Below are 22,391 nucleotides of genomic sequence, written 5' to 3'. Positions count from 1 at the left end.
ATGTGTCCACTTAATTTTGTTACCCTTGTAATGAAAGCAAATGCGAATTGCCAATAGAAACTTTGTATTTGAAGCATGGCCTCATAGTGCGGCGCAAAAAGCGCTAAATACCAATCAACCCTATCGAGTCATACCCTTCAGGCAGAGCATAAGTGTAACCTAGATATTTTTCTCAGTGTTGCCTCGTAATACAGTGTACAGAAGTGCCGATGTAACTGCGTTCAGTATCTCACGTTCGTTCTGCAGCATGCCTCCCGGCTCGAGGTCAGATATACCAGTTTTAGGAAATAGAACCGAACCTTCGTACCTCTTCACACCTGCGTCTGGAGGCGCCAGTTCGTACGCGAGCGACGCTGACGCCACGACGGGCAAGCGCTGGTTTTTGTTTCTGGCTTTGAAAGTGTGCTAAGCAAGAAGGAAACGTCGACGGAGACGCAATGGCCGGCAGGACCTGGAAGTTCCCGCGTGCGACGCGGAGCAAGACTTTGAAATGCGCGGAGACTCCAAGGAGCGCGGTCGGACAGATGAATAAAGGAAATCTAAGAATGCGCGAATATTCGAAAATGTAGGGAATCGAACATCACACTACTCTATTATTTGAAGGAATCTACTATGGTATAATCATTATTATTCAAAATGAATGAAGTATGTTGTGAACGTTTCGAATACTTTCCGAACAACTGGCACGAAGTTCGAATAAGCCCTGCCCTCTTAAGTGGAAAGCCTTTAATGGTCATGCGGTCTCCGTCCGTCCGTCGTGACACTCTTCAACTCCAAAACAAAAAAACACCTGTGTGCACGATGAGTTACGAACCACTGTCCTTCCGTTCCACAGCTGAGCGTGCTAACGACTACGCTACTTCCTGCCAACGCATAGGTATTTCTTGCCTAGGACGCTGGAGAGTGTTTGCAGAGAGGCGTCTAATCAGATGGATGCCTCACAAATGCCCTCCAGTGTCTCCAGCATTTCAGATTCACAAAACATTGTGTCCCTAATTAACATAGTAAGCACACATCAGTGACACCAGCAACAACACCGCGCTAAAGGCTTTCGCCCCACCGCACTTTAGCTCAACAAAGTGCCCCTGAATTTTTATCTTCGACACCTTTTCGAAATGCGGGACTGACACCGACGCCGCGTACCATTCAGCCGAGATTAGTATACCTGGGATGGTACACCTCACAAATTTGGCAGTGGCTTAGCTCGGCTATGCCATGATGTACGTATCGAAAGCTAAGGCATAGCATGATTAGCCTTGGTTAATCTTGACTGCAAGTTCAGGTGAGTCTGGTTGACTAGCTATGATGTTGTCGCTATAAAGACGACACAACTGTCGTTGCGGCGCACGCGAGCTCTCCTTTTGAATCATAGGACATGTTATCAGGCATGCGACGCAGCTGGCGAAGCGAGCGGAGGCACACGCAACGTCGAGGAACGCGGTGTGACGTCATACCAAAGGGCGGCGGCGGTAAGCCGCGCAGCGTGACATCATGCCAGTTGGCGCGGCGAGCGCGCAAAGCACAGTAAGCGTCTCACATATCTCGGTGTGCACCCGAACAGCGCCGTAAAGGAAGGGATAAAAGAGGGAGGTAAAGAAAGAGAAAACTGAAAATTGAAAGTTGCATTTTGAGGAAAGGCGCGGCGCAGCGCAGTGGCGGCACGCCTGTGGCTTGTTGCTACGAGTGGCGCATGCGCGGTTGTGACCAGGAAGCGGTACAGAGAAATGCGCCGTATGTCTTCACTGCTCCTCGCGCATGCGCAGCACGGCTCTCGAGGAATCACGCGAAACTGCTCAACGTGTGGCCAGTAAAGCTTTCGCTTTAAAACCCCAAATGCTCACACATACCCTCCAACAGCGGACGACGTGGCAGGGGTGAGGCAATATCAGCAAACCCTTCTTTGATGCACGATCTCACCCGCCGCGGTGGCTCAGTGGTTAGGGCGCTCGACTACTGATCCGGAGTTCTCGGGTTCGATCCCGACCGCGGCGGCTGCGTTTTTATGGAGGAAAAAGGCTAAGGCGCTCGTGTGCTGTGCGATGTCACTCCACGTAAAGATCCCCAGGTGGTCGAAATTATTCCGGAGCCCTCCACTACGGCACCTCCTCCTTCCTTTCTTTCACTCCCTTCCTTATTCCTTCCCTTACGGCGCGGTTCAGGTGTCCAACGATATATGAGACAGATACTGCGCCATTTTCCTTTCTCCAAAAACCAATTACTTGAACGTTACTTGAACTAGTGTTAATCCAAATCTTGTACCCAACACTTATGTAATATCCCTGAAATCGGGGGCCTTTAAGGAAAATAAACTGAACGGAACCGCACAGCAGGATCTTCTCTGGCGCTTTAGTGTTTCGCACGATTGCTCGTTTTGAAAAAAATGTCTGTGCAAGTGGCGAATATTAGCCCAAAACCTTCGATTAGACTCAGTTCAATCACTAGTCGATTCGTATTGTATTCTGTTTTTCAATCAAACTATTCGAATTCAATTCGCATTAGAGAAAGCACCGTATGCCCACCCCCAAAAGTCAGTTAAGAAATCATGTGACCACCTAGAGCTCAAGTTCGTCTCTTCAGTGATGAGCATCCACTTTTTAATTCCTGGAGAGCCGTGCTGCGCATGCGCGAGGAGCAGTGACGACACACGGCGCACTTCTCTCTCTCGCTCCCTAGTCACCACCGCGCATGCCCCACTAGTAGCAACAAGCCACAGTTGTGCCGCCACTGCGCTGCGCCGCGCATTTCCTCAAAATGCAACTTTCAATTTTCAGTTTTCTCTTTCTTTACCTCCCTCTTTTATCCCTTCCTTTACGGCGCTGTTCGGGTGCACACCGAGATATGTGAGACGCTTACTGTGCTTTCCGCGCTCGCCGCGCCATCTTGCATGATGCCACACTGCGCGGGTTAGCGGCGCCGCCCTTTGGTATGACGTCACACCGCGTTCCTCGACGTTGCGTGTGCCTCCGCTCGCTTCGCCAGCTGCGTCGCATGCCTGATAACATGTCCGATGATTGAAGAGGAGAGCTCGCGTGCGCCGCAACGACAGTTGTGTCGTCTTTATAGCGACAACATCATAGCTAGTCAACCAGACTCACCTGAACTTGCCATCAAGATTAACCATGGCTAATCATGCTATGCCTTAGCTTTCGATACGTACATCATGGCATAGCCGAGCTAAGCCACTGCCAATTTTGTGAGGTGTACCATCCCAGGTATACTGATCGCGGATGAATGGTACGCGGCGTCGGTGTCAGTTCCGCATTTCGAAAAACTCCACTTTGGAAAAAGCACTATTTGCACACCGCTAACAAAGTCAGTTAAGAAATCATGCGACCACCTACGGCTGAAGTTTGACTCTTCAGGGATGAGCATCGACAGGCTTTTTTGTTTTGTAGGACTATCGAGAAATGTTCTCAAAATTAACTTGACGAAATACTTAACAAGGTTTGCTAACTTGTCCACGCACTAGTTCAGGTTTCGAGCTAGTTTTTCTCCTAGTTTAGCTTCAATACCTTCACCGACAAGAATAATACTGCCATTGACCAAGGTTATTATGCTCGTAGTGTATTCATTGACTACACGAAAGCGTTTGACTAAACTAATTATGAATTTTTATTTGCTAGGTGTGATGCTATCCGCAACAAGTTGCGTGTATCTCGGGTGAACTTTCCAACTAGAGGCGAACTAGGAAAGCAGTTCCACAAAGATCAAAACTTGCCCCCTTTTAATTTCAATTGTTATTAATGGCATGATTGCATTATAAAGTTCGCTTTGAGCGCCTTATGCTGGTCTAAAACTATACTATGCCCTTTTAGAATAATTATTTATGGTAAAGTGGAGCGGTCATCTTCACTGCACCTTATTCGGGGCCTCCGCTATAGCTCGCAGATTAACAGAGCTAAAGCAAATGCTATGGTATTGTGTTCGTATCATAATGATTTTTCGTTTGCTCTGGTGATTACTTTTGAACAGCGTTACATTCCTGCAAACTAATAAGTGTACACTTCTTCGTGTCATTGTTCACATTATTTTAAAGTTTGCGAACATACTAATACAACGTTTAAATGGTCGTACGGAATAAGAACACTTCTTCGGACGTGAACTTTTTTGAACAGTGTATGGCAATTTTGCCTTATGCATTCATTCACACCAACTTATCAAATTGTATCACGTTATGGGGAAACACCTACCACACAGATTTATCACTGTTTTTAAACACAACCACAATCAAGCCAGTCACATTACAGCCATCCGCATACATCGCAGTGATGCCTCTGTGATCATTGTATTTTACCAATTATTTCTTTAGTTTGATGCCCTCACATTACGATTATTTACTAACATGGCAATAAGCCAATTCCAGTGGTCTTATTTAACAAGGATGGTCTGATTAATTGGAACCTGTCAAGGTTATCCAATTACATGTTTCTACTGCCACCAAACCGCACAAGTTAGTGCACAAATACGATTGTTTTTACGGATCTCACTCTGTGGAACAGCTCATGAGAAATTGTAAGCACTGTTCGTCGTGGCACATATTCAAGGAGAGACTAACAACTGCATTACTTGAGGCGTATAGGTGCCCACTGAGATGATTTACGAATAATACACCTACTGCGGTTCATTTTTTGGCCTGAAATTGCACGGACCATTCGAGTAACACTTTTTGTATTTCTTTAGTGGTTCCTTTATTTTTATCCTTATGTGTAACAGTTTGCTTTATATAGCTGAAACATTCAGAATATTTTATATTGTGTAATTTTTGTATGGCACTAATAAGTGTTTGTACTCATAGCAGCTAGTTTTCTATGAATTTTATTTGCAACATTAACTACTTATGCATGACAACTGATGGTGTTGTTTTTATTTTACTGTTTTTACAAGTTCACTAAGAGAAGGTGCCGATGCAGCCTTGATGTATGACACCTCTCCCTGTATTTTCACTTATGCAACGTTCTGATGCAGAAATTAACTTTTTTATTTTATTGTAGCCTCCACTAAGTGGGGTCTGAACTGCTTGGTATTCCATGTTTTCTGAGGTTCTCAATAGATTCAGTTGCTTAGTGTTATTCAGGCTGCCAAACACCGAATTGCTCTTCTGCATGCCACTTCAGCTTACTGAGAACGCTGCTTTGCGAAACGTTGCCGCAGATTTGTTCGGGACGCCGACCAGCAATGACCATCCACCTGGCTCTCCTTGAAAGGAAAAAGAAAAAAGACTGAAGCGCTTGCTGTTACTAGAGAAGCGCTCCGACACGCAAGGCTCTGCAGATATCTCTGTTGTTTCTACATTCAAGTATTCGGGTACAAAATTTTGGATGGGGAAAATGCGAATTGCAAAGCACTTTCCACCTGCTATCATGCGTCCAGGATGGTGCTTTTCTTATCATTCCTTGCGTTCGTGCTGCGTGAGAAGATCCATAACATTGGCTCCAACAAGAGTTTCACCAAGGCCCTTTTACTCACAATTCGCGTGTTCGCAGTAATCAAGGCTCTCGTCAACATCTACTGTGTAACGCTTCGCTCGTCAAGACACCTCCAATTCTTCCAGAAACACGACGGGTCTCTGTCATCCCAGTCGCCACATTTTCTTCAGAAGCAGTTTCTTTTTGGCATTCCTGAGAGTCGCTATATTGGCCTCGACAACGGCCAGCTTTGTATTTCTCTTGGCAGCACTGTTCGAAACGCCCTTGACACCCGTTCGAGAAGAGTGGGACGAAGCGGTTGTAATCTTGAGTCTATTGGCATATGCCGTGTTCGTCTTTTACGAGTGTTATGTACCTCGCCCTGAGCTGCACCTCAGCAGTTCAGGCGTGGTATGTCCAATCCCAGCTGCGGGATTTGCAGGTCTGTTAGTTTCACTAAAGACTGGCGCACTGTGACGCAGAGATAGCCCCGTCGCTGGAAGCGACACGCAGCAACCATGTCAAGATCACGAAAATTAAGGTATTATTCCTCAACGACCCCTGGAACCCAGCCCTCTTCCAGTCCTCCGCGTGCCTATGTGGAAGCAGTGCATCAGCCTTTAGTGTCCCTTCGTCGAAGCCACTGGCCGCTTGGACCCGTGGCTGGCGCGGTTCTACAGCTGTTGCTGTTTCCTCCGTTTCCTCGGGCTAGCGGTGAAGAGCCAGGATTTGAGCACCGAAGTAAGAGGGACGTACATTACAGAGAACGGATTTTAGGAGTGGTTACCTCACTTTAAATGCTGAGTGTGCTACACGGCAACTTACTACATCCGATTCCAGGTATGCCGTAACCGCATATTTCAAATTATTGACTATATCAGACACAGAGATTACCATCTTGAAACTCTTGTGAAAGCTATAGAAAAGTGACGCACTATAAGCAAAAATTTTCGCCGGTCGCTCAATATATCGAAATGCGCTCCGCGCCTTAGCGAAGCCCTTCCATGAGGTTTCATGCACAGAGACAGGACGGCTGCGCGGTCTTAGGGCCCTGTTGGCAGCGTTAGTGCTCTGAAACCGTGCGACGAGGTGAATGTGAGGTGTGCTTGATGGTAGGTTTCGATCTCTTATACCCATTTTCCACGACATATCGCTGCTCTGCGGTGAAGCCTACTTCAGTAAACCTATCGGTGGCCCTCGCCTGGAGTGCTTTGTTCGCTTCGCTGCCGAAGGCGTTGTTTAAGGTGGTGGTGATGAATCTCAACGGTGTAAGAGCAGCTTTGGCTAAAGGGAGCCATGGTATGACGTATTTATCTGTTGCACAAGCTTAGGTCGAAGAAAAATTTACTAAAGCATTTCACCCGTGAGAGACTGAGCGCCACGCTGGTAAAAAAACTTGTACCCATTATACCACCTGTGGGTACCCGAGGGCAGTGGGGATTGAACCCTGCACTTCCCGCATGCAAAGCGGATGCACAAAGCTGCAGCGTTTTGTGGTTGTTAACTGTCCCTTATTTGACGACGGGTTATTTTATTCATATTATACTGGTTACAGGATTAGACATCCTACGACAGGCAGTGGCTAGTTCTAAGGAACCGTCAGCTGCGCCTTCCAAGCTTAGCAGATTAGACATATCAGCGCGTACCGAGCGGTGCGATGCCAGCTCACTGGCGTCCGGCGGGCCGCTGCAAGATTCTCATCTCAAGTGCGGGTGGAATGCATTCTTGCTTCTAGATTGCAAGTTACATTTTCGGTTGTAATTTTTATATATCGACTCATTTCCTGACATGCTTCGTGTACGCAATATCCTGTTTCGCCTGTATTACATTTTTTTTCGTCTTGATCCGGCTGATGTGAATTTAGTACACTATTTCTACCACAATGCAGTTCAGAAGGAGAAGTCATCTTAGACTTCGTTCTTAAAGTCACCAGCAAGTGGACATGAACCGTTCTGACGCTGTGCACGCAGATTTGCTTCTTCTATAATGTTATTATCTGCAGCGTTATCCGCAACAGTTGTAAGATAATGCACTTAGCTCAGTTTCGCTGCCACTATGCACTACAGTGTAAAGACATTTTCCGGACCAAAAGGTCAAGGACAATGCGAAAACTGCGAGCGTCGTTTGAGCAACGGATAGATACTTACAACATGTCTTTCTTGGAGATAAGTTACTAATACCACCGCGAAAACACCGGTAGAACTTCACTTCAACCATTACTTCAAGGAACAGAATGGTCTAGAGTTGGCTCTTAAATACTGAATAGTCCTGCAATGCTAACAGGATTCAAAGTAGGAAGGAAAGAGAAATACATGACAACGATAAAAAAAACCTGGCAAAATGATAATTGGTGGAATACGTTGAACAGGAGACAAGAACGCACTAAACCAAAAGTGAGTACTGCAACGATTATTCCGAACTGTTAATTGGAATATTTATGTGATCATCAGTGAAAATAGGAAACGTTTAACTGCGGTTCTAAAATAATCCATCCAGCACCAAGCCACCTTAGACAGAATGCTGCGGACGCGTACGCCTTTCGTTTGCAATTTTGAAATTTTAAGTATTACGGTAAACATATCTAGCCTTCATGTGGCTTCTATTCCTAGATAAGCGATCCCAACGCAAACGGCCACGGCGCCGTTTATTAAATGACAGTCGCTGTGCGTAGACCTGACACGATTGATTTAATTAGAGCTCAAGCCCACCGAGTAGATAGTTAACTGAGGGTACCAACACGTGCCCTAATATCGGCATGATATGAGTGAACAAAATTCATTTTACCGTTCTCAACAGTAAACGACTGTTTTGAATTTGAACGGAGTTTACGCTCCTGAACTATTATTCTTCTACTCTGGGCCCTTTTCTTCGTGTTCAAGCATCTTCGGATGTTTTCCAGCGGTGTGGTGTGTGTACCTCCTTTTCTTGTCCTGCGTCTGTGTTCCGCTGGTTCCACCCTGACAACCTTATGAACCAACTAGCCCAGCAATTTACGCTCCTGGACAAAAAGACATATGGGATTTTTCAAAGAACACAAATTAGTGGGTTTTATCCGCCATATCCCTCTGACGTGGTTGCTGCATAAGTCAGGTGAGTGGAGCTGAGCGACACAATTGCTCAGGTGCGCTGCTCTTAGATTTGACCCATGCCTCCCTTACCCATGGTTCGTCTACGTTCGGCAATGAAAACATGCGTACTGTCCACGCAATTCAACTCATTGCCACTGGCGATGGGAAAATGCGGCTTCTATGTTGGTTTTTCATGTCTAATTTAGCCAGCCCGCACAGCGTTCGACGCTGTTATAGGCACCTGAAAAGAGCCCTACAAAGGCTCGAGTTGAGACGCTATGACTGAAGAATGAAACGGCGCTCGTGGCCACGTCATGTTTTCTCACGTCATGGCTTTGCCACTGTCATACTCGCGTTTTACGAGTAAATAAGTCCCTCTAAACTTTCGTTTTAGCTGAGTGTATTATGAGATACTTAAGGGGATATTAATAAAGAATCCAAATATTTTGCTCAAAATGATGTGAGATCGCGCGGCTAGCCGCATCTATAGATCTCACAGACCCAAGGTTGTTTTTCTGTATTGCAGTTCAGAATTTCTAAGGCCCAATAAGCAACGCTTATAAGAAGTTCTGGAGAGCTCAAAAACCTACCCTTTATCTCTGGAATCGGGTCAGAATAAGTTTGCCTTCTAAATCTAGTTTTTTGCGGATGCAACAAAAAACTACAATTTCACGTACCAGTGAAACAGATGCCATAACCTTAAAATAGCCCGAGTTGCGTGATGTGACCTAATATCTGACCAGAGGATTAAAACCTGGAACCACAAATATTCCGTGGCCGCTGCTTTGAGCACAGTGAGTTACGCATTGTGTTGAACAATAATATAACAAAAAAGCCTGTACACAGTGATTACCTTCCAGGCCCAGTTCCTACATGATGCCATCGAACCTCGAAGCATGTGCATTACTGGGACAGGCTTCTACCGACTTGACAGGCCTGTTCTTGAATCGGTAAGCGCTTCCTTGAAAGGAAGGTTTGGCTGTCCGTTTTAACAGCAGCTAACTTAACGTTAGGTTTGAATCAGTTTGCTAACATATTTGAAATGAAAGAACAACGAGAATTGGGAAATCAATCTCTCACAACCGGATGACACACGACGGATGGCAAACTGCACGAGCACTCTCCTTCATTCTTAGTAACGCGTCCGCCTTCGTGAGAGGCTTATTAATGAAGTGAAACAAAGCAAACTATAGTAGGGTGTGCGGGCTTTAACCTGCATGTGCTTTATGAGGCTTCTTCAGATTGATTTCGATCATCTCGAGTACTCTTATACGCGCTGACATAGAAAAGCACGCTGCTGATTTTGTTTGTTTTTTGCAATTGGCACCCGTGGAAATCTGGCCCCCGCGTATACAATTTGATCCAATAAACTCGGCTTCAGTAAAGAAAAGGAACAAAACTCGGGAGGGATAAATCAAATGACGACGCATAGTCATATAAATAAAAAGCAAAGCTATAGAGCGGTAGCGTCTAACCGGGTATGGGTTTCGCTAGGTGCGCTGTGCACGCTGCGCTCGTATTTTGAGACTTGCCCCCCGTGGCAAAAACTGCCATGGTCATTCAGTTATTCCTCTTCGCTACTGATCTAGAGTACCCGGGATCGAACCCGACCGCGGCGGCCGCGTTTCGATGGAGGCAAAACGCAACGGTGCCCGTGTTCTATGCGGTGTCAGTGTATGTTAAGCATTCTCGGGTGGTCGAAATTATTCGGGAGCCCTTCACTAAGGCACCTCTTTCTTCCTTTCTACTCTCAGTCTCTCCTTTATTCCTTCCCTAACAGCGCGGTTGGGCAACGGCCGAGATGTGAGATACTGCGCCATTTCCTTTCCCCAAAATTCAATTTTCAATTTTTCTGTCGCACCTGAGGATGTACCAGTACAGCCGAGAATTGTGGTTGATTCACCTTGGCAACATCATAAACGCTACGTGCCAGGGTGCAAGGACCGCACGGAAGTACGCGACTTCCGTTCGCTCAATAGCTCGCGCGTACCACCTCGAAAAAGAATACACTGAGAGCGCTGAGTTTAGATGGAGGCGAAACGCTAAGGCGCCCGTGTTCTATGCGATGTCAGTGCGCGTTAAACATTCCCAGATGGTCGAAATTACTCCGGAGCCCTTCACTAAGGCACCTCTTTTTCCTTTCTTCTTTCAATACCTCCTTTGTCTCTTCCCTTACAGCGCGGTTCAAGTGTCCGCGGATATGTGACAGATACCGTGGCCTTTTATTTCCCTAAAATAATAAATGATAATAATAATTGTGTTTTGGGGAAGGAAATGTCGCAGTATCTGTCTCATTTATCGGCGGACACCTGAACCGCGCCGTAAGAGAAGGGATAAAGGAGGTAGTGAAAGAAGAGGTGCCTTGTGGACCGCCGAGGGCAATGATGCCGAAATCGAGGAGAGACTACAGCATGCACTAGATACCGTGGGGAACTATGTAGACCCTAGGGGGCTGCGGTGCTCTCCAGCCAAATCTGAATTTCTCATATTCCGCAACATCAGATCCCTTGCGCAAACCCCACCGGCCATCGAACTCAGTATTCGCGGAGTCCCCATTCCTCGAGTGCCCAAAATTAAAATCTTGGGCCTAATTCTGCAAGAACACGGCTTCCATGGTGACGTAATTCGGAAGCTTCAGGGAACTTCAGAGCAAATTATGCGACTCATTCGCCGCATTAGTAATCGCCACTCGGGCTTGAAGGAAAGCAATACTCTCCGTTTAGTACAAGCCTTTGTGATAAGCCGCATAGCTTACGTATGCCCTTACCTACATCTCAAATCAGCTGAAAAAGAAAAAGTGGAGGCCATAATCAGAAAATGCGTCAAACAGGCAGTTGGGCTACCCATCCACACAGCGACTGAGAAAGTGTTAGGTCTCGGTCTTCATAACACCCTAAGCGAGATTATTGAAGCGGCAACCGTCTCGCAGTACGAACGACTATCGGCCACACCAACTGGCAGACACATTCTGTCTACACTAGGCATAACATACGAACGACAAAGTGGACCCACAACTGACCTTCCCAAACATATACGCCAGCTTCTGCTCATTCCTCCACTACCTCGGAACATGCACCCAGATTTCCACGCTGAACGTCGTACAGGGAGAGCCAAATCATTAGGCAAACGCTTTCTTAATGATACCTCTGTGGTATATGTAGATGCGGCAGATTCTTCGGCTGACAAGATGGTAGCTGTAGTCACCACGGAACGTGGTACACTCATAACTGGGGGCACTATACGCACTCAGCACACACATGTTGGAGAAGAAACAGCCATTGCTCTAGCCATTGTGGGATCCTCGGCAGAAACCATTGTCAGCGACTCAAAATTGGCTATACGTAACTACACGTTTGGAAGAATCTCCCCACAAGCAGCACGGATTCTGCTAAATTATCAGCCCACGCGGCGCATTCGCCTAATCTGGACGCCTGCTCATGCTTCCCTTGCTGGTAATGAGGCGGCTCATAACCTAGCTCGAGAACTGTCCCGCCGAGCTGGGTCGTGCAGCCCACCCGCCCTATACTCTGGCAAGGACAGGTTGTTTTCTTACGGAGAAATCCTGCAGCACTACAGGCTTGCAAGACTCAGATTCCCACCAGCAGATAAAACGCTCTCCAAGCAACAGGCCAAAGCCTGGCGTAAACTTCAAACTAACACCTATCCAAATCCCCAATTGTGTAGCTTCTATTCGGAAGGACTCTACTCAAACAAATGCAAAAATTGTGATGAGAAAGCCGATCTAAATCATATGATCTGGAACTGCCCGCAGTCCCTACCCGCGAGTCACTTCATTACCGACTCTGCTCATTGGGAGGCTCTATTGCTCAGCCCCGACCCGGGGATACAGATCAAGCTCCTCCAGCTGGCTGAAGACGCCGCCGCTGCCCAAGGGATAGCGGCCGCCGTTTAAGCGGGGGGCGACTTCGTGTCGCTCCTCTATGTCCGCTGGAAATAAAGTTTCACAACCAACCCCGCGTATACAATTTGATCCAATGAACTCGGCTTCAATAAAGCAAAAGGAACAAAACTCGGGAGGGATAAATTACATGACGGAGCATAGTCATATAAATAAAATGCAAAGCTATAGAGCGGTAGCGTCTAGCCGGGTATGGGTTTCGCTAGGTGCGCTGTGCACGCTGCACTCGTATTTTGAGACTTGCCCCCGTGGCAAAAACCGCCGTGGTAGTTCAGTTAGTCCTCTTCGCTACTGATCCAGAGTACCCGGGATCGAACCCGACCGCGGCGGCCGCGTTTCGATTAAGGCGAAACGCAACGGCGCCCGTGTTCTATGCGATGTCAGTGCACGTTAAGCATTCTAAGGTGGTCGAAATTATTCCTGAGCCCTTTACTAAGCCACCTCTTTCTTCCTTTCTTCTCTCAGTCTATCCTTTATTCCTTCCCTAACAGCGCGGTTGGGCGTCCGCTGAGATGTGAGATACTGCGCCATTTCCTTTCCGCAAAATCCAAATTCAAATTTTTCCGTCGCACGTGAGGATGTACCAGTACAGCCGAGAATTGTGGTTGATTCACCTTGGCAACACCATAAACACTACGTGACAGGGAGCAAGGACCGCACGGAAGCACGCGACTTACGCGACTTCCGTTCCTTCGCTCAATAGCTCGCGCGTATCACCTCGAAAATCAACACACTGAGAGCGCAGAGTTTCGATGGAGCGAAACGCTAAGGCGCCCATGTTTTATGCGATGTCAGTGCACGTTAAGCATTCCCAGGTGGTCGAAATTATTCCACAGCCATTCACTATGGCACCTCGTCGTTCCTTGCTTCTTTCACTACCTTCTTTATCCATTCTCTTACCGCGATTGCAGCGACTGATAGATAAGAGGCAAAGAAATGCGGAGGCTAAACCCAAAAGTTCGGCTAGACTGTGAAGAAGACTTTGTGCCACATTGCTGACAGCAATTCTGCGTCTTCACTGGATGCGTTAGGAAACTCGCTAATTGAGAGGTTCCCGGAAATTCACATCAGCAAGTCCACTGTTGACCGCCTTCTCGACGGGCACGCCTGCACACTGAAACTTGCAACGCGCAGGCCAGTTGAAATAAACCGCCTTGACGTGAAGCGCGACGGCAGAAATTACGCGCAATGGCTGCAGAACCAAGGAACCGCTCTGGCCCGCTACTATGTGGATGGAACGAACTACAATGTTTTGTGTACACGAAGCTTCGCGAGCGCCCAGCGCGGCGTGCCAGCTGCGAGACTCGTGCCAAGCACGAAAGGCGCCAACCTGAATATCTTGGTTTGCATGTCTCCAGAAGGACTGCTCCACTACAGCATAGCGGACAAAGTTCACTGGGCCACATTCAACGACTTCCTTGCTGAGGCTTCCAGAAAGGTACGCGAGCAGGACCCCGATACACAGGCAGTGTTCATATTCAAGAACGCGCCAGCGCACAGCCGCGCCGAAAGTGCAATCGTCGCTGCGGAAAGCCACTCTGTGAGGCGGCTTCCTCCATATAGCCCGTTTTTCAATCCCGCAAAAGAATTTTTTTTTTAAATTCAAATCCTCCGTAAAAGGCTTCCTCCGTGAGCATGAACACGATTTGCTGAAAACCCCAGTGAATCTCACAATTAAAGGCCATAGACGTGCAATGCTGGCCAGGGCCCCGGAAATATCCTTGCAGCAAATTACTTCTTCCGAGTGCGCCGCATACGACTGCCACTTCTCCTTCGTATCTCCCGCGCTGAATTGTGATGACATGTGACATGGAACTCACAATGCAAGGCGACTCACACAGGTCCACTATGAACTGCAATTAAATCACTCTTCGCCTGTAAGCAATTTGACTCTCTCGGCTAACAAACCAATCCTGCATAGTCTCCCAAGAATAAATTTGTGCAGTTTCAGAGCGCATGTTTAGTCATCAAATTCACAGCAAGATGAATATATAAAAGGTTTATGACAAAGGTATGGAACTCCTGTAAATCACTGAAAGGCTAACACTTCACACTGACGCTCATTTGGCGGCGAAGTATTCTTGATTATTCGGTGTGTAAGTCATTCAAATCATCCACTCTGCGCCGAACCGGCAATACGTATTCCAACAGCGGTTCCAACCCGGGTACTCCGGCTCAGACCCACCGATGTGGCTCAGTGGTTAGAGCGCCCGGCTACTGATCCGGAGTACCCAGATTTCGTACCCAACATCATAGGGTTGCGAAAGTGACGTGTCGTCATTCATAATACTGCAAGTCACATGACGCCGAATGATGACTTGGCTAACACGTATCATCATCCCGACAGCCTTATTACAGAGGGTAAACCGATTGGTTTGATACCTATCACTGCAAGGTTCCCATAACGTCTCTTTATGATGAAATCCGCTGCTTGTTGCGTCACAACTTCTAATGACGCAGCGAAAGCGCTTAGAGTTAGCGATAAGATTGCAATAGAGACTTGATGTGATGCATGATACTGCAAGTCCCGTGAGAGCGGAGAGTGGACTCAACGGAACAGCTGTGTGCAAAGGATAGCCCTATTGACCAGGGTAATCCGATACCAGTGTTGTTGGGTCGCGAAAGTGCCGCCCCTTTGCTGAAAGTCACTTGATTTTATAAGGCAGGGAGAATTGCACATCTTTGCGCAGTTTATTAATTTCATGTAGGAACACACTGAATGTGCTAGCTGAAGGTGTGTCGGAGTGATAGCGTCATTACATCCGATATAACGTTTCGTTCCATACCCCTCATGACTTTGGTTGAGAATGTGGAACGTCATGTTGCAAGTGATGAGAAGTCATGCGAGTGGACTATCGGCTGATTACAGGGAGTTTATCTCAGTCATCACCTTCATGTGGGTCGCTCATCTTATCAGAATAATAAAGGTGTGACATGATGATGCGAGTTGCAGGACACCACAGATGCATATCTGCAATGTGCTTCACGCTCACCTAGTACCTCGGTTGATGTGGTGGGTGGTATAAATGCCTGGCCCTTATTTGTTATGATTAAAAGTTATTACTTGCTCATTGGGTGTCTAATGCTTTGTCAGTAACAACTCATCAATAACGCGACTGGGATCTGCAGACCGCGTTTTAAGTTAGAGGGGTCCAGTGTGAGAATGCATGAGGATTAAATTCGCTGGCGTTTGGAATAAATGCTTCAGCGCTTGGATTAATTTCTGTGGCACCTGGATTAAATTGAATGGCACAAAGATTAAATATTCTCGCGTTTGGAATAAATTGGGCGGGAAATACTGTAGTTCTCGGAGAGCCGAGAGATGGCGGTGCGCATTTCGGATATCATCCATTCTGTTCGGCGGCTTTGAATCTTGACTGAGCTTCACTGATAACTGGAGTTGTACTTATCAGTCTGTAGTCCTTGGGTAATCCTGCAGTTTATTGAACAACAGAACACAATGCTTCAGAAAGCATCCCACGAACAATGAATGGACTAAGGGCATAATCCAGTGGGAATGAGACGGGAAGCTGAAAATTATGGTATCTGGTGAAGAACACAACAGCCATCGCGTCATAAAGCAAGAAGCAAACAAATTTATAGATATTACCGGAAAAGCATTTTATGAGGAAATAAAAACAAAAGAGGCTAAGACAATTGCTACGAGGGCAGCGAATGTGGGCGGCGGGTATTGGCAAATGTGCTCATTTATGCACAGTCACTTCACATAAATTTCTTTCGCTGCCTCTCTGTGTAAAAGGATACGCACAACAGTCTCTCTTCATTTAGTCAGCTCGTCGTAGAAACTGATCTGGCGTTTCAAGCCTTCAATGCGTACCTCAGCTTCTCTGCATATCTGATCGGCACAGTCGCTCGAAAACATATCGCACTGGAAAGCCTTGTCTGCACGACTTATCTGCGAACGGGCAATTTTCACCGACCTCTGGTCTGCCAGTCTCGGTATCGCGGTGATGTCCATCATTGAGGGATGGCAGAGTCGAGCAAGGAGAGCATTTGCAGTCGTCCTCCCCAGCATTGGATCGGCCACTCTCAGGCGTGGGCCCTGTATAGCTGTTGGCGCTGCCACCAGTGTCCCTGTGACGGCCACCATGCGAGTACTCCCCGCAGTTCACACCGGCCGATGCCTGCGAGACGTCGCCTTCACTCACAGCGCACAGCCCCATGGCGCCCTCGTTCACGACTCCGACATCCGCGTCTTCGATGTGGAGCTCCGGTTCCACCTGATCGGGCTCCGGGTCTTCCGCGGTGCCCGCACCTTTCTGCTTGTGAGCGGCAGCTATCGGCGACAAACCGGCGTGACGTTACCCTACACTGAAAAAACCGAACGTGGCAAGCTGAGTCGGCGCAGCGATAGACCTCGCTTCAAAATCGCTTCTCCTACGTTACCATTAAAACGCGCAATTCAAACACATCATACACACGACACGCACTATATCTGCTTAAAAAAAAACGAGAAGTGTGCCACTCTTTGTCGAACTTCATTCTTTCGCGGAGAAATACAGCTCGCAGCTGCGCTACTGCGCACTGCCGTTCACGCGGAATGAGCGACGCGTGCGCCGCAGCGTCGTTTGCGGCGGTCGTGGCGTCGGGAAGCGCCTGGTGCGTGTCAGCACTGTTCCAAAGACGTTTGACGGGGTCCATGCCGTGCTGGATACACACCTTTGGGCTGCAAATGTCCTCCTGTCTTCAAAGGCACGTATACATTATGAATACCATTATTAGAAACCGCCTGACTTCAATGCTCTCGTGTGTAACGCTAACCCTTCGCGCCCACGGAAGAAGTACGCAGCTTTTGCTATAGAGAAAGCGAAAGTTTGTTCGTCTAAATTCTTCTCGTGTTATAGAAGCGCCTTGCTCCAAACGCCGGCGCACCTTGCAAGCACTGTACGAATGAAAGCAGATCTCCGCTGGTGCAGGTCGCGTGTCTCTCCTGCCCAGGTGAAAATCTTCAACTGGAAATTCAACTGGGAGTAACTGGTTTCAACTGGGAGCAACTGATCCCAGTTGGAAGCCAACTAGTTCCACTTTGAATCCCAGTTGGAAGCCAACTGGTCCCAGTTGGAGACCAAATGGGAAGCAAATGGTTCAATTCCCACCAACTGGTTCCACATTGAATCCCAGTTGGAGCCCAACTGGTCCCAATTGGGGACTAAGTGGAAGTAAATGGTCAAGTTCCCACCAACCATCAATTCCAACTTGAGAGCCAAATGGATGAAACTGGCGGCCAAATAAGAGTAAAGTGGTTCCATTTGTAGGTCAAGTGGAAAGCAAAAGTTTCCAATTGAGGGCCATCTGGGCAGAACTTTTCGTGGGTAAAAACGAAACGGGCAATTTCTTTTACTGGTTTGAGGGACGTCATGAAGGAAATATGCTGCTGCGGCTCAGCATATTGTACATTAGTGTGGGCAGAGAAAAAATGAAAAAAAATGTTGCCCAGCCCGCACCACCAATGGCACAACGGGCTAGCACATTGCAGTCATAAGCGAAGTGAACTTACCGTTAAATTAGATGGAAGTTGGTTTATCGGTGAACATCAATCTAATCGCATGCACTGTGTGCATTGCGAAAATGCCCAAAGGCACTTCCCTGACGAACAACTTCACTTCCCTCAAAACTCTGCACTACGTATTTAGCATGGGTACACGCTGCAGCAAGTATCATGTACCTGCATTATTAGCATTACAGCAAAAAATTTTCTTATTAAGCTTGCTCCAATATTCCTCTCTCCTGCTCGTTATGACATTGGCACTTCAGGCAGGGTGACATTATATTTATTGCTCGCCCGACCACTGGTCTACAGACAGCCCAAAAACGGGAAACATTTAGGCACAAAGGACACCTATCAAAATTCTGATTAAAAATGAGGCGGATGTGGCAATAAGAACAGAGGCACAAGAAAACAGCTCGAATGCAGAGTTTCTTGTCGGAGTTGAAATAGTAATTAGGGCATCATAGCAGAACATTACTTAAGAAGCAGTTTTGCTCCAAAGCCGAAATTGAGCATAAGTTGTTCATCTTATAAAGACATGGGCAGTCAGTGTGCGAGCTAAGGGAATGCTATGCAGTGCATCAGGTGTTTGAACAGATCTGCACCCTGAATTAAGGTTATCATTCGCACCTTTATCAATCTAAAGTGCTACATGCTACAAACTCCGAACACTGCATAATGTTCCAGTTGATCAAGAATTCTCGATTTGTACACCCTCTACTTTCCGCACTGCCGAGCAAACAGGAGCAAGAACGTCGTCAAGCTTCTCATAGCAGCTTTTTTGCTCTTATAGCTAGCCTTTGTCATGAGCGGAATATTGGTGAATAAAGAATAATTGATTGACTGGGAAGCCATATTCAAATCTGGTGGCAAGGATTACAATATGCTTTGTATTTATTTCTCTAGAATAAGGTTTGTAAATGTACTAAGCAGTTGACAAACTTGCAATTAAGGCAGAACGAATGAAAAACAATCAGGATTCTTTATTTCATTTTTTCAAAACAAATAAAGCACTGTAAACAAATTCAAGACTGCACTGGTAGGTGGCTCCTTTTATGATATCAGAGCTGCTTGCAGCAAATAGATGAGGCTAAACGAAAGACATCGCCCGATCTGGATGCCATTCCGTTTGAGCATGGCGGAACAAGGTAGTCACCTACCCCGTGGCTGAATTACTACACTTGTTGAAGCTATAATCTAGGACTGTGGAACGACTGAAGTTTGCTGCCCCTGCAAGCCTGCACTTAACAAGATGGCCCGGTTTCGATTCGCAGAACCCCCTTCTTTCTTCTGTGCCGAGCTGGTTGTTATACAAGAAGCGCTTCGCTCTGTAGTCGCAGATATCGTTCTCCCTAAAGCCAACATTATCATCCGCACAGATGCCCTTCAAGCAACACGTCTACTCCGATGCGTCAGCCGCAGCCCAGAAATCTCCCAGAATATACATCGCCTGGCGGCTCACACCCCGCAAGCCATTTGAATTGAGTGGGTCCCACGTGACCTGCTGAATTCACAAAGCTCTGCGGATTCTGCAACCCGTTTGGAGAACCAACCCATATCAATGCCTCAATTCCTCAGCACGGGTGATGCTACCCTCCTTCTCATGAGAAAGAAACACCTCCGGTGCCGCACACGTGCTCTCGTCCCTCCATGTGCGATAGCCCTCCGCCACGGTTTTACCCGTGCAGAGGAGGTTCTCCTCCTAAAGATGTGGGTTGGGGCTGCCCTCACACCTGCCTTAACTGGGACGTGGCCTTGGCCTCAATTTTGCAACTTATATCCCCACCTAGGGTGTCCAGTCTACAACTCACAAGATACAGAGGCTGACATTCCCCACTTGTGGGTTTGCCCGGCGCTTAAGCCAACCAGAATTTGCCACCTTGCAGCAGCGGGTCTCCAGCCAGACAACCCGTCCTCGTATATGGCTTGGACGCAGAGCCCACATCACCACGCTCTCCTCGGCCCGCCTTTTCTCCTTCATTTAACACGCACCCACTCTTTTCTTTCTAACTGCGCTTATGTCCAGAGGCAATAAATAATGCTATAAAAAAACAAATCAAGAAACTCCTGTTCCGAAGTGAAAACTGGCATACAATGTGCACTCTGTGCAGCACTTGGTAAAATGTGCAGAAACTGGTGAAGCGGTGGTCCCGTGTTCAAACTCTGTACCAGGATGAACTTTTAACTACAAATTTTCTGCGGATGATGCACAGCTTTCATTTGCAGCATGTATGACTGCACTTCAGTGGATGCAAATGAATAATTAGTCCATTAGTCAGGGAAATATTAGGCGTGTAGAAGAAAAGCTACAAGGCAAAATAAAGTATGAAGAAACAATTTTGTAGACAGCAGGAAAATCTGTAGATATTTGAGATCTCCACAAAAATCACTGAAGAGTTCAGTGACTGTAGGAAACCACATCTACAGCAAAACAAAATTAGCTGTTAACAGAGTGTCAACAGCTTTCAAACATAAGCCATGAGGCCTGTACCTCAACACTTCTTACTGCTTGGAAACACTTTCTATAAGTATCTTAAAGTCACCATGGTAGATCAGTGGTTACAGTACAAGGCTGCTGATCTGAAAGATGGAATTTTGATCCCGGCTGTGGTGGTTGCATATCTAAGAAGGCGAAATGCTAGAGGCCCGTGTGCTGTATCATGTCAGTGCACATTAAAAAACCTCAAATTGTCGAAATTATCCAAAGCCCTGTGCTGCGGTGCCCCTCATAACCCAAGTCGCTTTGGGACATTAAACCCATTAAGCCATCCAAGGTAACTCAAAAACAAAAAAAATCCCCTGATCTAACTTACAAGACAAAACGATTAACAAGGCTGCAGAAATAGGACCTGCCTTCGCATTCAAGCCAAACACATGCTCTAGCATTCACATTAATGTCTTTAACCTTCAGTGCAGCCCACCTTTGTACTTTAAAGATGTGGGTAGCACCAAAACAAGGAGAGCCAACATAGTCCCTATATACAATGAAAACTCTCTTACTGTCACTGCAGTCAGCCAATACAATGTGTTGTATTTTTGCACACATGTTGTCAGACATTGCTATGGCTGTACAGTCAGTTTTGTCTGGTCTCTTGTATTGATCGCTGTGAAACGCATGCCCAGAGATACGAACTCTGCATGTTCCACGACAGGGCCAGTGATCTGCTCGGGAACTTGGCTCTCGATTAAGTTCAGGAGGGCCCCATCTAAAGCCTTTGGCTTGCCCAGAAGGGCTACAGGCTCTTTCTTGAACACGACTGTATGGCGTAAAAAATTTTGAATTTCAGGATTGCCGCTACCTTCAACGCATTTACATTTTGAGCCATGACCACACGGTTCATCACCTGGTGGGGCACACACTTTGCTGATGTTATCAGCTTCTTCAGCCTTCCTATACCTCCCTCAAAGCCAATGCACGAATGTGCCCATAAAGGCCCTTGCTGCACAACATATTTTGCGAAGTGCTGCATACAGTGTACATTGTACGTCATATCCTTCTCGGAGAACAAAAACTGAACAACAACAAAAAACTCGACAAGGCATTCGGTACTGTCATCAATATCGCTTGAAGACACCTCATTCTGAAACAGGAGATATATTCTTTTTACTAGAAGGCTGAAATTCTTGAAGTACTGAGGTGGCAAGATGCCATCTAAGCTCACCAAACTAAAGTACAGCAACCAATGTTGCCACTCAGCGACCTTCCAGAACTTTCGTAGCTGGATTGATCTAGGCAGACGAGTCATGCATTGTGGTGGCTTTGAGCTACACAACGGCTCAATATCTTTTAGCAGCTATGGTGACCCTATATAGTACGCAGCACAAACATCTGGCACCGACAGCTCCATAAACTGGCGTGTCACACCAAGCAGGACAGCATGCATGTAGTCCACGCTGAAGCTCCATACAATATCGAATCCAGCCAGGTTGATGAGCGGGGATGGGCCTTTCACACCACGAACATATTCAGCAGTACGATATGCCTCAGTCATGTCTTTCAGCATGCCCTCGTTTGCTCTGTCACGTGCAGGCACTGCATTCAGAGGATACTTGACTGTTCCTGTCAAGTAAACAAAAAAAGAGCACATGTATGAAGACCTTTAAAGTGAAATGCTTTCAGCATGTGCAATGAATAAAGAAATAGAATTACGCATATACGTTCCTCTGCCACCCTCCTCGCCTTCATTAGATCGGCCCACCTTTTCTCCTTCATTCAACATCCACCCAATCTTTTCTTTCCATTCTCTTTTCTTCCCAACTCCCCTTATGCTAGAGACAATTAATAACGCTATAAAAAAAATTCAGAATGCTAGCTTTGTAGCAACGCGGCATTAGAATTTCAGCCAAGAAAAAGTATAAGCAACCAAAAGAGAACAAGTAACATGACCGAAAAAAAAAATTGCAGTTGTGTTCTGCACAGGCAGCACACTACAATTAACGTGAGGAACATATCTGAAAACGCAATGAGCAACTACAGACGCCTAAACATG

The 22,391-nt window shown here is 46.8% G+C and overlaps 1 pseudogene; it reads right to left on the bottom strand.

Annotated features, from left to right (window-relative positions):
* LOC144129424 (uncharacterized) overlaps nt 1–21,989 on the bottom strand; it is a 61,034-nt pseudogene extending 39,045 nt beyond the window's left edge.
* Between the last annotated feature and the right edge of the window lie 402 nt (nt 21,990–22,391).

The sequence above is a fragment of the Amblyomma americanum genome, chromosome 1, assembly GCF_052857255.1.
Source record: "Amblyomma americanum isolate KBUSLIRL-KWMA chromosome 1, ASM5285725v1, whole genome shotgun sequence".
Lineage (NCBI taxonomy): Eukaryota > Metazoa > Arthropoda > Arachnida > Ixodida > Ixodidae > Amblyomma > Amblyomma americanum.
The sequence above is the reverse complement of the archived record's forward strand: the minus strand, read 5'-3'. Positions and strand labels throughout refer to the sequence as shown.